At 42.2% G+C, this 12,177-nt stretch overlaps 1 protein-coding gene across 3 annotated transcripts in view; it reads left to right on the forward strand.

Annotated features, from left to right (window-relative positions):
- The window catches only part of POT1 (protection of telomeres 1), a 154,180-nt gene that overhangs the window by 24,719 nt on the left and 117,284 nt on the right, over positions 1-12,177 (forward strand). The gene's annotated exons all lie outside the window — the stretch shown is intronic.

Here is a 12,177-nt window from a genome sequence, read left to right on the forward strand (position 1 = left end):
GTAGCTGTAAGGCGGCTACACGCTGCGGGAGCGTGCCTGTGAGTCGGACAGACTCGATGTCCACCAGCTGCCTTTGTAAACAAAGTGATTCCCTGGTGTCATGACTGGATCTACTGTTTTCAGTGATCGAGAAAAGTGATCTCTGTCATGTTCCAGTAAGCCCCCCCCCCCCCCCCCACCACAATTAGAACACACCTAGGGAACACATTTAACCCCACCCCCTAGTGTTAACCCCTTTCATGCCAGTGACATTTACACAGTAATCAGTGACAATTTATAGCACTGATCGCTGTATAAATGTCAATGGTCCCAGAAAAAGTGTCAAGTGTCCGATCTGTCTGCCACAATGTCATAGTCCCACTATTTATCGCAGATTGCCACCATTACTAGTAAAATAAAAATAATTAACCACTTGACCACTGGGCACTTAAACACCCTTAATAACCAGACCAATTTTCAGCTTTCGGTGCTCTCACATTTTGAATGACAATTACTCAGTCATGCAACACTGGACCTATATGAAATTTTTGTCCTTTTTTTCACACAAATGGAGCTTTCTTTTGGTGGTATTTAATCACCGCTGGGTTTTTTATTTTTTGTGCTATAAAAGAAAAAATACAGAAAATTCTGTAAAAAAAAATGAATTTTTCTTCATTTCTGTTATAAAATTTAGCAGATTAGTAATTTTTTCTTCATAAATTTTGGCCAAAATTTATACCACTACATATCTTTGGTAAAAATAAGTACAAATTGGTGGATATTATTTGGTCTTTGTGAAAGTTATAGAGTCCACAAGCTGTGGTGCCAATATCTGAAAATTGATCACACCTGAAGTACTGACGGCCTATTTCAATTCTTGAGACCCTAACATGCCAGAAAAGTACAAATACCCCCCAAATGACCCCTTTTTGGAAAGAAGACATTCCAAGGTATTTAGTAAGAGGCATGATGAGTTTTTTGAAGTTGTCATTTTTTCCCACAATTCTTTGCAAAATCAAGATTTTTTTTACTTTTTTTTTTTTTCACAAAATTGTCATATTATCAGTTTATTTCCCACACAGCATATGCATACCACAAATTACACCCCAAAACACATTCTGCTATTACTCCCGTGTACAGCGATACCACATGTGTGAGACTTTTACACAGTGCGGCCACATACAGAGGCCCAACATGCAGGGAGCGCCATCAGGCGTTCTGGAGCACCCAGGACAATTCTGACATTTCTCTCCTACATGTAAAAATCATCATTTATTTGCTAGAAAATTACATCGAATCCCAAAACATTATATATGTTTTTTTAGAAAACACCCTGGAGAATACAATGGTGGTCGTTGCAACTTTTTATCTCGCACGGTATTTGCGCAGCAATTTTTCGAATGCTTTTTTTTGGAAAAAAAAGTGTTTTTTGTGCTTAAAAAAAAAAAAAACACAGTCAAGTTAGCCCAATTTTTGCATAATGTGAAAGATGAAGTTACACCGAGTAAATCGATACCTAACATGTCACTCTTCAAAATTGCACAGGCTCGTGGAATGGCGCCAAACGTCGCTACTTAAAAATCCCCATAGGCGACGATTTAATTTTTTTTTTACTGGTTATATGTTTTGAGTTACAGAGGAGGTCTAGAGCTAGAATTATTGCTCTCGCTCCAACGTACGCAGCGATACGTCACATGTGTGGTTTGAACACCGTTTTCATATGTGGGCGGGACTTACGTATGCGTTCGCTTCTGCATGCGAGCACATGGGGACAGGGGCGCTTTAAAAAAAAAAAAAAAACATTTTATTGTTCATTTTACTTTATTTTAGTTTGACATTTTTTTCCCCAAAAATAAATTTTTTGATCACTTTTATTCCTATTACAAGGAATGTAAACATCCCTTGTAATAGGAATATGGCATGACAGGTCCTCTTTACAGTGAGATGTGGGGTCAAGAAGACCCCGCATCTCACCTCTAAGCTGGGAAGCCTGAAAAAAAAAAAAAAAAAGATTCTGGATTTGATAGTATTGGCGAGTCGGTAGAAGCACCGGAGGGCGGCGGGACGGGGGGGGTTTGTCTATGGCTGGGTATTGCAGGGTATCACCGACTATGGCTGGGTATGGCTGGGTATCTCAGAGTATGGCGTTGCAGAGTATTGCAGGATATTGGAGGGTGTTGCAGAGCATTGCAGAGTGTTGCACGGTATTGGCGGGTGTTGCAGAGCATTGCAGAGTGTTGCAGGGTATTGGTGGGTGTTGCAGAGCATTGCAGAGTGTTGCAGAGCATTGCAGAGTGTTGCAGGGCATTGGCGGGTGTTGCAGGGTATTGCAGAGTAATGGCAGGGTATTGCAGAGTAATGGCAGGGTATTGCAGAGTAATGGCAGGGTATTGCAGAGTAATGGCAGGGTATTGCAGAGTAATGGCAGGGTATTGCAGAGTAATGGCAGGGAATTGAGGGGTTAATTTTCGGTGAGCAGCGATGTGGGCACTGCAGATGCAGCCCACATCGCTGCTGACACCGATCTCTTCCCCCTCCGCTGTTCCGATCGGTACAGAGAGGGGGAGGGAGGAACCTGTTATGACGCCGGTTTGTTTACAAGTGATCACTCCGTCATTTGACGGAGCGATCACGTGGTAAACGGCCGCGAGAGCGGAATTCTGGGAGGACGTCATATGACGGCCTCCCACAGTTAAGAAACCACCCTGAAGCCGTCATTCGGCTATAGGGCGGTTATTAAGTGGTTAAATTAATTAATAATTAATAAATAATTAAATAATTAAAATGCCATAAAGCTATCCCCTATTTTGTAGAGGCTATAACGTTGCGCACACCAAATCAATATACGCCTATTGCGATTTTATTTATTTTTTTACCAAAAATAGAAAGCTCCATTTGTGGGAAGAAAAAGGATGTCAATTTTGTTTGGGCACAACAAAGCACGACCGCACAATCAATTGTCAGTTAAAGCGAAGGCCCGCCGATTTTTAATTTTTTTTTTTAATCAGCAACTACAAATACTGCAGCTGATGACTTTTAAAATAAGGACACTTACCTGTCCAGGGCACCAGCAATGTCAGCACCCGAAGCCGATCTATCCCTCGGGTGTCAGGTGCTACAGTCGCCATCTTTGGTAAGGGCATCAGTAAGTGAGTAAGCACTTCCTGGCTCCCTACTGCGCATGCGTGACCCACGCTGCACTATCCCACTGGTCCCTGCTGTGTTATGGAACCTGTGTGTCTCCCAGAAGACAGCGGTGGGGACGAAGAAGACTCCGGAAATTGTATTAGACAGGTATCTGACCCCCAGCACCACCACCCCCAGCCCCCCACCCCCCGAACGGTGCCATATGTGACACCAGAGAAAGTTCAATTTTTGGGTGGAACTATGCTTTAACCACTTACAGACCGGACCATTTTGCTGGTCAAAGACCAGACCACTTTTTGCGATTCGGCACTGCGTCACTTTAACTGACAATTGCGCGGTCGTGTGACGTGGCTCCCAAACAAAATTGACGTCCTTTTTTTCCCACAAATAGAGCTTTCTTTTGGTGGTATTTGATCACCCCTGCGGTTTTTATTTTTGGCGCTATAAACAAAAATAGAGCGACAATTTTGAAAAAAATTCATTATTTTTTACTTTTTGTTATAATAAATATCCCTCAAAAATATATAAAAAAAACATTTTTTTTCCCTCAGTTTAGGCCGATACGTAATCTTCTACATATTTTTGGTAAAAAAATCGCAATAAGCGATTATTGATTGGTTTGCGCAAAAGTTATAGCGTTTACAAAATAGGGATAGTTTTATAGCATTTTTATTAATAATTTTTTTATTATATATTTTTTTACTAGTAATGGCGGCGATCAGCAATTTTTATTGTGACTGCGACATTGTGGGGGACCCATCGGACATTTTTGACACATTTTTGGGACCATTGTCGTTTATACAGTAATCACTGCTATATAAATGCAGTGATTCCTGTGTAAATTACACTGGCAGTGAAGGGGTTAACCAGTGGGTGGCAGTGTAGGGGTTAAGTGTTCCCAGGGGAGTGTTACTAACTGTGGGGGGGTTGGGCTTTCATTTAGTGAACACTGATCTCTGCTCCAATCAAATGGAGCAGAGATCAGCGTCACTAGTTGCTAGGCAGAATGGAGAAATGCTGTTTACACAGCATTTCCTCCATTCAGTCGTCCCGTGAGACGATCGCGGGGATGCCCATGGCGATCGAGTCCGCGGGTCCCGCGACTGGACTCGCGGGGGTCCCGACCAGGGCGGCATTGAAGATTGGACGTACCTGTACGCCAATATGCCTGCCCGTGCCATTCTGTCGACGTACATCGTCGTGCGCTGGTCGGGAACCGGTTAAAGCAATGCAGTGCCATATTGCTAAATGGCCTGGTCAATAAGGGGACAAATTCTTCTGGGGCTGAAGTGGTTAAAATGATCAGCTTTTATTTATTTATGTACCTTTATCCCAAAAGGGGAAAAAAATGTTTGCTGTAACTGATTCTAAAGTATTAGCTGGAGTTCAGCTTCAGTTTGTTACTGTATTTAAATCTGCTAGTACTTCATACTTCCCTCCCCCAGACTAACTTGCTGCTGTCCAAATCTGCCCCCTGTTCTCATTCATCCAGAGTAGTGTCAGTATAATACAGGTGGTGCGTTACTGGCCATATCCCCAAGGGAAAAAAGCCTAAAAAAGAAAACAAATGCACCCACAACATCTAATGATTGGTAAGCTGCTACATACTCTATTTAATGTTAGGCAGCAATGTCAGATGGTGAGCTATGTACTCTGTGTATATTACCATGAAAAGTTTAGCAATAAATAGTATGACCAGAAGTGTTAGAGGGTTTTCATCCATCCTGGATAACCTGAGTAGAGAAAACTTCCCAAGTCCCATTGTACTGAAAATAGAAGAATCTATACTAGATGGGGTTTTGCAGGATCATGCATTATTTATTGCTGTTTGATTATTTTCCATAGAATAATTTTTTTCCTCGTGTCAGCAGTATTTGTGGGCAGTTGTTTTGTTTGTTTACCATTGTCCGTTCATAACGTCCATATTCGGTTTATTTTAAAAATGATATTTCTTGCTAAACATTCTATTATGTGTTATTAATGAGTTGAAAAAAGCTAACTGAAAATAATTTTCTAATTGTTCCATTCAGTGAATGACCTAATGTAATATGTTATGACTTTATGATGTTACTGTTTTTGTTTTAATTATTATTATTTTTTTGCTGCAACTTGTAATAGAAACAGTAGAAAAATATTCAGCACAATTACATTTAATGTTAACCACATCAATACCGGGCACTTTCGCCGACTTCCTTCCCAGACCATTTTTCAGCTTTCAGCGTTGTCGCATTTTCAATGACAATTCCGCGGTCATGCTACGCTGTATCCAAATGAAATTTTTATAATTTTTTTCGCACAAATAGAACTTTCTTTTGGTGGTATTTATTCATGACTCCTTCTTTTTTTATTGCGATATAAGCGAAAAAAGAGCGGAAATATGGAAAAAAAGACAATATTTTCTTCTTTCGATTTTATTGGATTTCTTTTAAAATAGAATTTTGTCATAAATTTAAGCCAAAATGTATTCTTCTATGTGTTTTTGGTAAAAAAAATTCAGTTAAGTGTATAATAATTGGTTTGTGTGATCACGGACAGTTGTACGCAAATGATCAGGTACAGATGTGTGCAGGTGATCACGGACATATGTGTGCAGATAATCATTGGGACATGTGATTTTAGTGGGAAATATGTGGGGGACAGGTGTTTTTATTATTTAGGGACATTGTGTGGGAACGTGTGTTTTACATTGTGTGGTGACACTAGGTTGCTGATCGGTGAGTAATAAGCTGCAGCGATCTGCTCTCCTCTCCTCACCGACAACTTCTGTGTGAGGAGAGAAGAGCCAATTGCCTAGCAACCTTCTCTGTATTTACATCACATGACGGCTGTGATTGGACATGGTGTCATGTGATCAAGAGGGCCAATCACAGAACCCTCCTGCCGATCGGAGATGCGCTGTGTCCGGGTGACACAAGCGCATCGGGATCGCACAGCTGCATGAGCCTGCGCCCCCCCCTCATTCTGAGGGACATTCCTGAATGTTCACTCAGGAGAGAGCGCCCACCTGGCCGTTTATGTATGTGGAAGTAGTTTAAAGGGTAACTTCACTTTCACAGGGAAAAAAAATTAGGAAATAAAAAAAAAAGTTATATAGCATATACAATTGTGACAAAAATCATATTGTAATTGAATGTTATTAAAATGGCCTTTCCGGAGGAGGCGGAGCGCCATGACGTAGGAGCGGCTGCACGCCGGATCTCCCGAGATCCTCGCTCTGTCTCCCCCTCGTCACGCTCTCGATGCTGGGCTGTGCGCAACTCTATTGGCCCACGGAGAGCTCCAGCAACGCCGCGCTGATTCGAACCAAGCTGCGGCGGTTCCCGTGATCCTGGTACATGCGCGGCCTGTGTAAACGCTTACAGCCACCTTCTGCTCGGCGAATTGGCGGAAGAGCTGGCGGATGCCTACCCCTCAGTGATGAAGACCCCCTGACTAGCAGACAGCTGAACCTGAAACCTGGCGCCAGGAGAGGAGCTGTGTACCCAAGGAGTTGTGTTTGTGCCTGTCGGTGTCTGGCGGTCGGTCCATGATGGCAGGACAGCGGTAAGACAAGCGGTCAGACGGGGAGGGGGGCAGCCCAAAGCTGGAGATGGCTAAAGACAGTATACCTGATAGGAAGGGGTCTATCCCCCTGGTTATAGCTTGGGCGCACCTGTGAGTACCCCCCCCCCCCCTCCCTTTTATGGCATAAGAAGGCTGTTATTGAATGTCTCTGAAGGTCGACCCCCGAAGGACAGTATTTCTCCTGCATACCCCAAACCTGCCGCTGCTAGGCTATAAGTGTACTGGGAGATGAGAAGGGGAAGTTATAATAAGAGGAAAAATAATAATCTGTTTGCTGCTGGAACTTGCTTTATCTGCTAAACCCTCCTTTGTTTGAACACAAAACTACAATTGAATGCATATGTATATAACCAAAGGACGAAGTTTGCGCTGCTGTGAACAATAGATGTTGGATGCATCTTGATGTTTGTTATCTGACGCAAGAGTCTCTTTTTCAGGAAAAGCTCATTTAAAACCTTCCCTGGCTGTGTGACTGTTTTGCCTGCCTCCATTTAACAGTTAAAGGACTGGATATATTTGATATCGTTTTTTGCTTTTTGATTTTAGGGTGGGATAATTTGTCATCAGTGTAAGACGAACTCAGTATAACAGCTGTAATAATATTAATATCAATAACTTTTCGCTGCTCAGCCTACTACACTATAGGTAAACCGTTGAGTTAGACGGTATGGACTTTGATAGAGGATTTACCTGCGGCGTGGAAAGCAGCTGAACTAGGTCCCATCCCCCTTTTTTTATTTATTTTTTTTTTTTTTTTGGTGTTTGGTTGAAAGTAAGCTAGTCGTTGCTGTCGTTACTTTTGATTTAATTGTACCTCATTGTGGGTGGTTCTAGACCTCTGGGAGATTTTCAGCGGGAGGTATATTAGATTAGGGTGGAGATAGGGGGGAAGAGGGGGAAGGAAGGAAAAGGGAGGGGGTTGATAGTAAAGAGAAACACCTGGTGATTGATAGATAAGGGGAGGAGGGTTTTAGTCCTGCCAAAATGAGGGAAAAGACAGGTAAAGTAAATAAGACAGTCACCCCGGCTACAAGCCCGGTCGGAATTCAAAAATATCTGGCTGCAAATTCTAGTATAAGAGAGGATGAAGGGATCGGTAGCCCCAGAACAGAAAAACCTACCCGCTCGGGCACAAGTAGACATAAGGGGGAAGAGGGTAGGGGGGTAAAAAATCCTGCCATAAAGTCAAGTGAGCTTAAAAAAAAAAGCGGAGTAAACCCACAGAATGAAGAAGTAGACCAGAATAATCCCCGGGGAGAGGTGGAGATGGTTAACAGAGAGGCAGAAGAAATGGTTCCGGATAGCCATAAAGAAACCCCCCATTCCCCACAAATTAGGGAGATGCTCTCTGAGATGTTCTCGAGAATGGAGATCTCTCTAAGGGCGGATATCGCAACAATAAGAAGCGATATAGGTTTGGTATTGGGGAGAGTGGAGGAGGTAGAAAACAGAGTTGAGACTCAAGAGTGTAAGATGGATGGAATCTTAGAGCAGATAACAGCCCTCCGGAGATCAAATAGAACAATCAGATATAAGTTGGAGGACCAAGAAAATAGAAGTAGGAGGAAGAACATACGGATAAAAGGTCTCCCTGAGACATATGGCGGTTCCGCCCTTGGAGAGATAGCTCAACAGATTTTTAACCCTTTATTGGACAAGGAAGTTACAGCCCCATTGAAAATTGATAGAATACATAGAATGACTCGCCCCCGGGGGATTAGAACAGAAGCACCTCGAGACGTTATAGTGAGATTTCATAATGTAGCAGAAAAAATTCAGGTAATGAGAAGAGGGAGAATCCAGCCTGGGGTGGTCCATGAGGGCACGGAACTGCAGATTTACCCTGATTTAGCGGGTGAGACACTGGGAAGAAGGAGATGCTTAAAACCACTCACGGAATTATTGAGAGCGGCGGACATCCCATATCAATGGGGATTTCCAGCATGCCTCATAGGGAAGAAAGAGGGACGATCTGCAGTTCTGCGCTTCCCTGAAGACCTCCCAGAATTTTGTGAGCAGTTAGGCATACACCCTGCCCCTCAGATAGAATGGGGGTGTGAAGATGTATTGGGGGGGAGGGGAACAGCACCCAGGGGAGGAAAGGGCATGGTCGACCGAGCAGTTGGAGTCGAAAGTAGATTACTGGAATTGAGTTGGATTAATAGGCCACGCTGGAGCGGAGGAGTGTGAGGGGAGGGGAGATGGGGGGAGGGGGGGGAGGGAAGGCGAGGGGAGCCTCGGGCAGATAAGGGTATGAGCCCCAGGGACACTATGGGGGTGAGGCGAACACAAATATCGGCCCACCAATGCCATAGGTTTAACGGGAAGGGGGATGTCCTACCCAGTCTCACGAGACATGCCGTTATAGGACGAGGGGGGAGGGGGGAGGAGAGGGAGGGGGGTGGTTTTTGGTTGGTTTTTGGGGCCCTCACTCGGTCCTCCCATGGGGCTAGGAGGGACAGGTAACACCGGACCCACTAGACGCTTAAAGGAAAAAAAAAAAAAAAAAAAAGAGGGGGTAGTCCTTAATGTTACCACTTATAATGTAAGGGGTTTAAATTCAAAAAGGAAAAGATATAGGATAAATGACGAATTGCAATACATGGATGCAAATATAGTATGTCTTCAAGAGACGCATATAACATGTACTTCTGGGGTTAGATTGAATTCGGCCAATTTTCCGGTGTGGTTTTATGGGGATTCCCCATCCTCCTACTCGAGAGGGGTTGCGATAGGGTTTAGTAGAACAACGACATTTAACCTAGTTGAGCGACTGGTGGATCCGGAGGGTCGTTACCTGTGCCTAAAAGGTAGGCTGTTCAATTTTAAATGTACACTTGTTAATATCTATGCCCCAAACAAGAATACGGGTAGATTCCTGAAGAAAGTATTGAATAAAATAGAAGACTTTAAAGAAGGGAAATTAATCCTGGCAGGGGATTTCAATTGGAGTATGAACCCTAAAATAGATACTACAGGGGCGGGCCCTAGGATATCTGAATATAAACTGAGAATGTTTTTAAGGGCGTTAACTTCATATCAATTATATGATACTTGGAGAACACTACATCCAAAAGATAGGGATTATACATGTTTCTCCTCGGTCCATGGTTCTTTCTCCCGAATAGATTATATTTTTCTGGAACACTCATTTCTAAGGGCACTTAAGAAGGCTGAAATAAAGATAAGAACAGTTTCAGATCATGCACCTGTGTGGATCCAGCTGGAGATCGGGGGGGACCATGGACCGAGGATGAATTGGAGACTGAATGAATCTCTATTACAGGATAAAGATACAGTAGAAAGGATTGAGCATGAGATTGCACAATTTTTTAGTTTGAACGACATACCGGAAACCTCCAGCCCTGTATTATGGGAAGCACACAAGGCAGTTATAAGAGGGGTATTAATAGGGATTGGCGCAGGGAAAAAGAGAGAGAGGGTGAGGAAGAAAACCCTATTATACGAGGAAATTCAGAGATTAGAACAGATGGGGAGACCATGGGGGCTGCGGGACACCCAGGACTTGATAATAAAAAAACGAGAGTTGGATGATTGTTTGGAGCAGGATAGGAGAACGGCTCTGTTTGATGCCAACTATATACCCATACTAAATACAATTAAACAACATTTGGAAAGGTGTCAACATAAAGCTCTATCATGGACAGGTAGAATAAACGTAGTTAAAATGTTTATTTTACCAATTTTCACCTATACATGCCAAATGATCCCAATAGTGTTACCACAGGTTTATTTAAATAAACTCAAAATTTTGATTAATAGATTTATATGGAAAAAAAAAAGCGGCGAGGGTGGCACGGAATATCCTGATAAGAAGTAAAGAGAGGGGAGGGCTGGCAATGCCGGATCTTCAAAAGTATTATGAGGCCATAGTAATCTCACGAATACCGGATTGGATACACAATAAAAAGGGTAAGGACTGGGTTGAACTAGAAATTAAGTTAAGTAGAAGGGAATTAGGGGAAATAGTATGGATACCTGCAAAATACAGAGAATTAGGCCTTAACACAAACACACTGACAAAAAACTCACTTCAGATATGGGACACAATAAATAAGAGACATAACTGGGAACACAACTCACCATTAATGCCACTATTGGACACTAAATTTTTTATCCCAGGTCAAGAGGAATATTTATATTATAGTAGATGGGTTAAGAAAGATAACATTAAACTACTGGAGGTGATGGAAGGTAATAGGATGTGCACATATGAGGAAATTATAGGGAAATGGGGTCACAAACCATTAGACAAATGGAGATATTATCAATTATATTATTTCACTCAGTCTCTACCACAGCCATTACGGGGTAAGGAACAATTTAGACCATTGGAGAAGTTATTAGTGAATCGCCAGTGCCTTGAAAAAAGGATTTCAAAACTTTATAAAATCTTAATAGAAAGAATAGAGCAAAACTACCCCCCCTATCTTGAAAAGTGGGAAAGGGAAATTGGGTCTTTAAGTAATGATTATCATAGAAATAGGATAATTAGACGAACTTATTCGGTTGCCATAGACTCACAAACACGAGAGATGTCATATAAACTTTTAACAAGATGGTACATAACCCCACAACAAGGAAATAAAATATGTAGCGCGACCTCCCGGTCATGCTGGAGAGGCTGTTTGGGGATGGGGTCATTTGCCCATATATGGTGGCTCTGTCCTAAGATACAGACATTTTGGGATAAAGTAATAGAAACCATTTTTGAAATAACAGGGGAAAGGATTAGGAGGGATCCATGGGTATGCTTATTCCATGATATAGAAAAAGGAGAGAGGGCGTATGGGTATTCTTTAATTCCCTGTTTATTAAATGCTGCTAAATCATTGATACCGCTAAAATGGAAAAGATCTGACCCTCCCTCGATGAGGGAGTGGGTAGAAAGATTAGAAAGGATACGAATTATTGAAGAGTCAATGTACAAACTGGATAATATGGAGGAAAGGTACCAGAATAAATGGCGTCTATGGCTACTATTTGGTAAAACTGAAAATTATTTGAAGATGGTGGAATGTTAGTTAAAAGGAATCCCATGGAGTAGGACCGAGTGAGAGAGAGGTGGGCGGGGGGGAGGGGAGGGAAAAGAAAGACAACCTTTATAAGAAATGATGCTGTATTTTTTACTATGTGAAATGGTTTTTATACGAATTATAGTTGTTTGTAAATTTTGGAAAATCTCAAAAATAAAGAAATAATAAAAAAAAAAAAAAAAAATGGCCTTTCCTTTTCAATCTGCAGCTCTGTAATGTTCTGTAAAATGTGAAATGACTACATGGAGGTGTTCTGTACACAGATTGTATACAGAACGCCCCCCAGAAATGTAATTTCCTGCTTGTGTGATTAGCTTACTGATTTTCCCAGAAGTCTGCAATAAGACACAAATCAGATTTCATCATCCCCTGCAACAAAAATGTCATTTTGATGTGAAACTCCCAACAGGAGATCATGTCTAAAGGGATG

This window comes from Lithobates pipiens, unplaced genomic scaffold (assembly GCF_037356315.1).
Source record: "Lithobates pipiens isolate NorthernLeopardFrog02 unplaced genomic scaffold, aLitPip1_a1.2 Scaffold_8, whole genome shotgun sequence".
Lineage (NCBI taxonomy): Eukaryota > Metazoa > Chordata > Amphibia > Anura > Ranidae > Lithobates > Lithobates pipiens.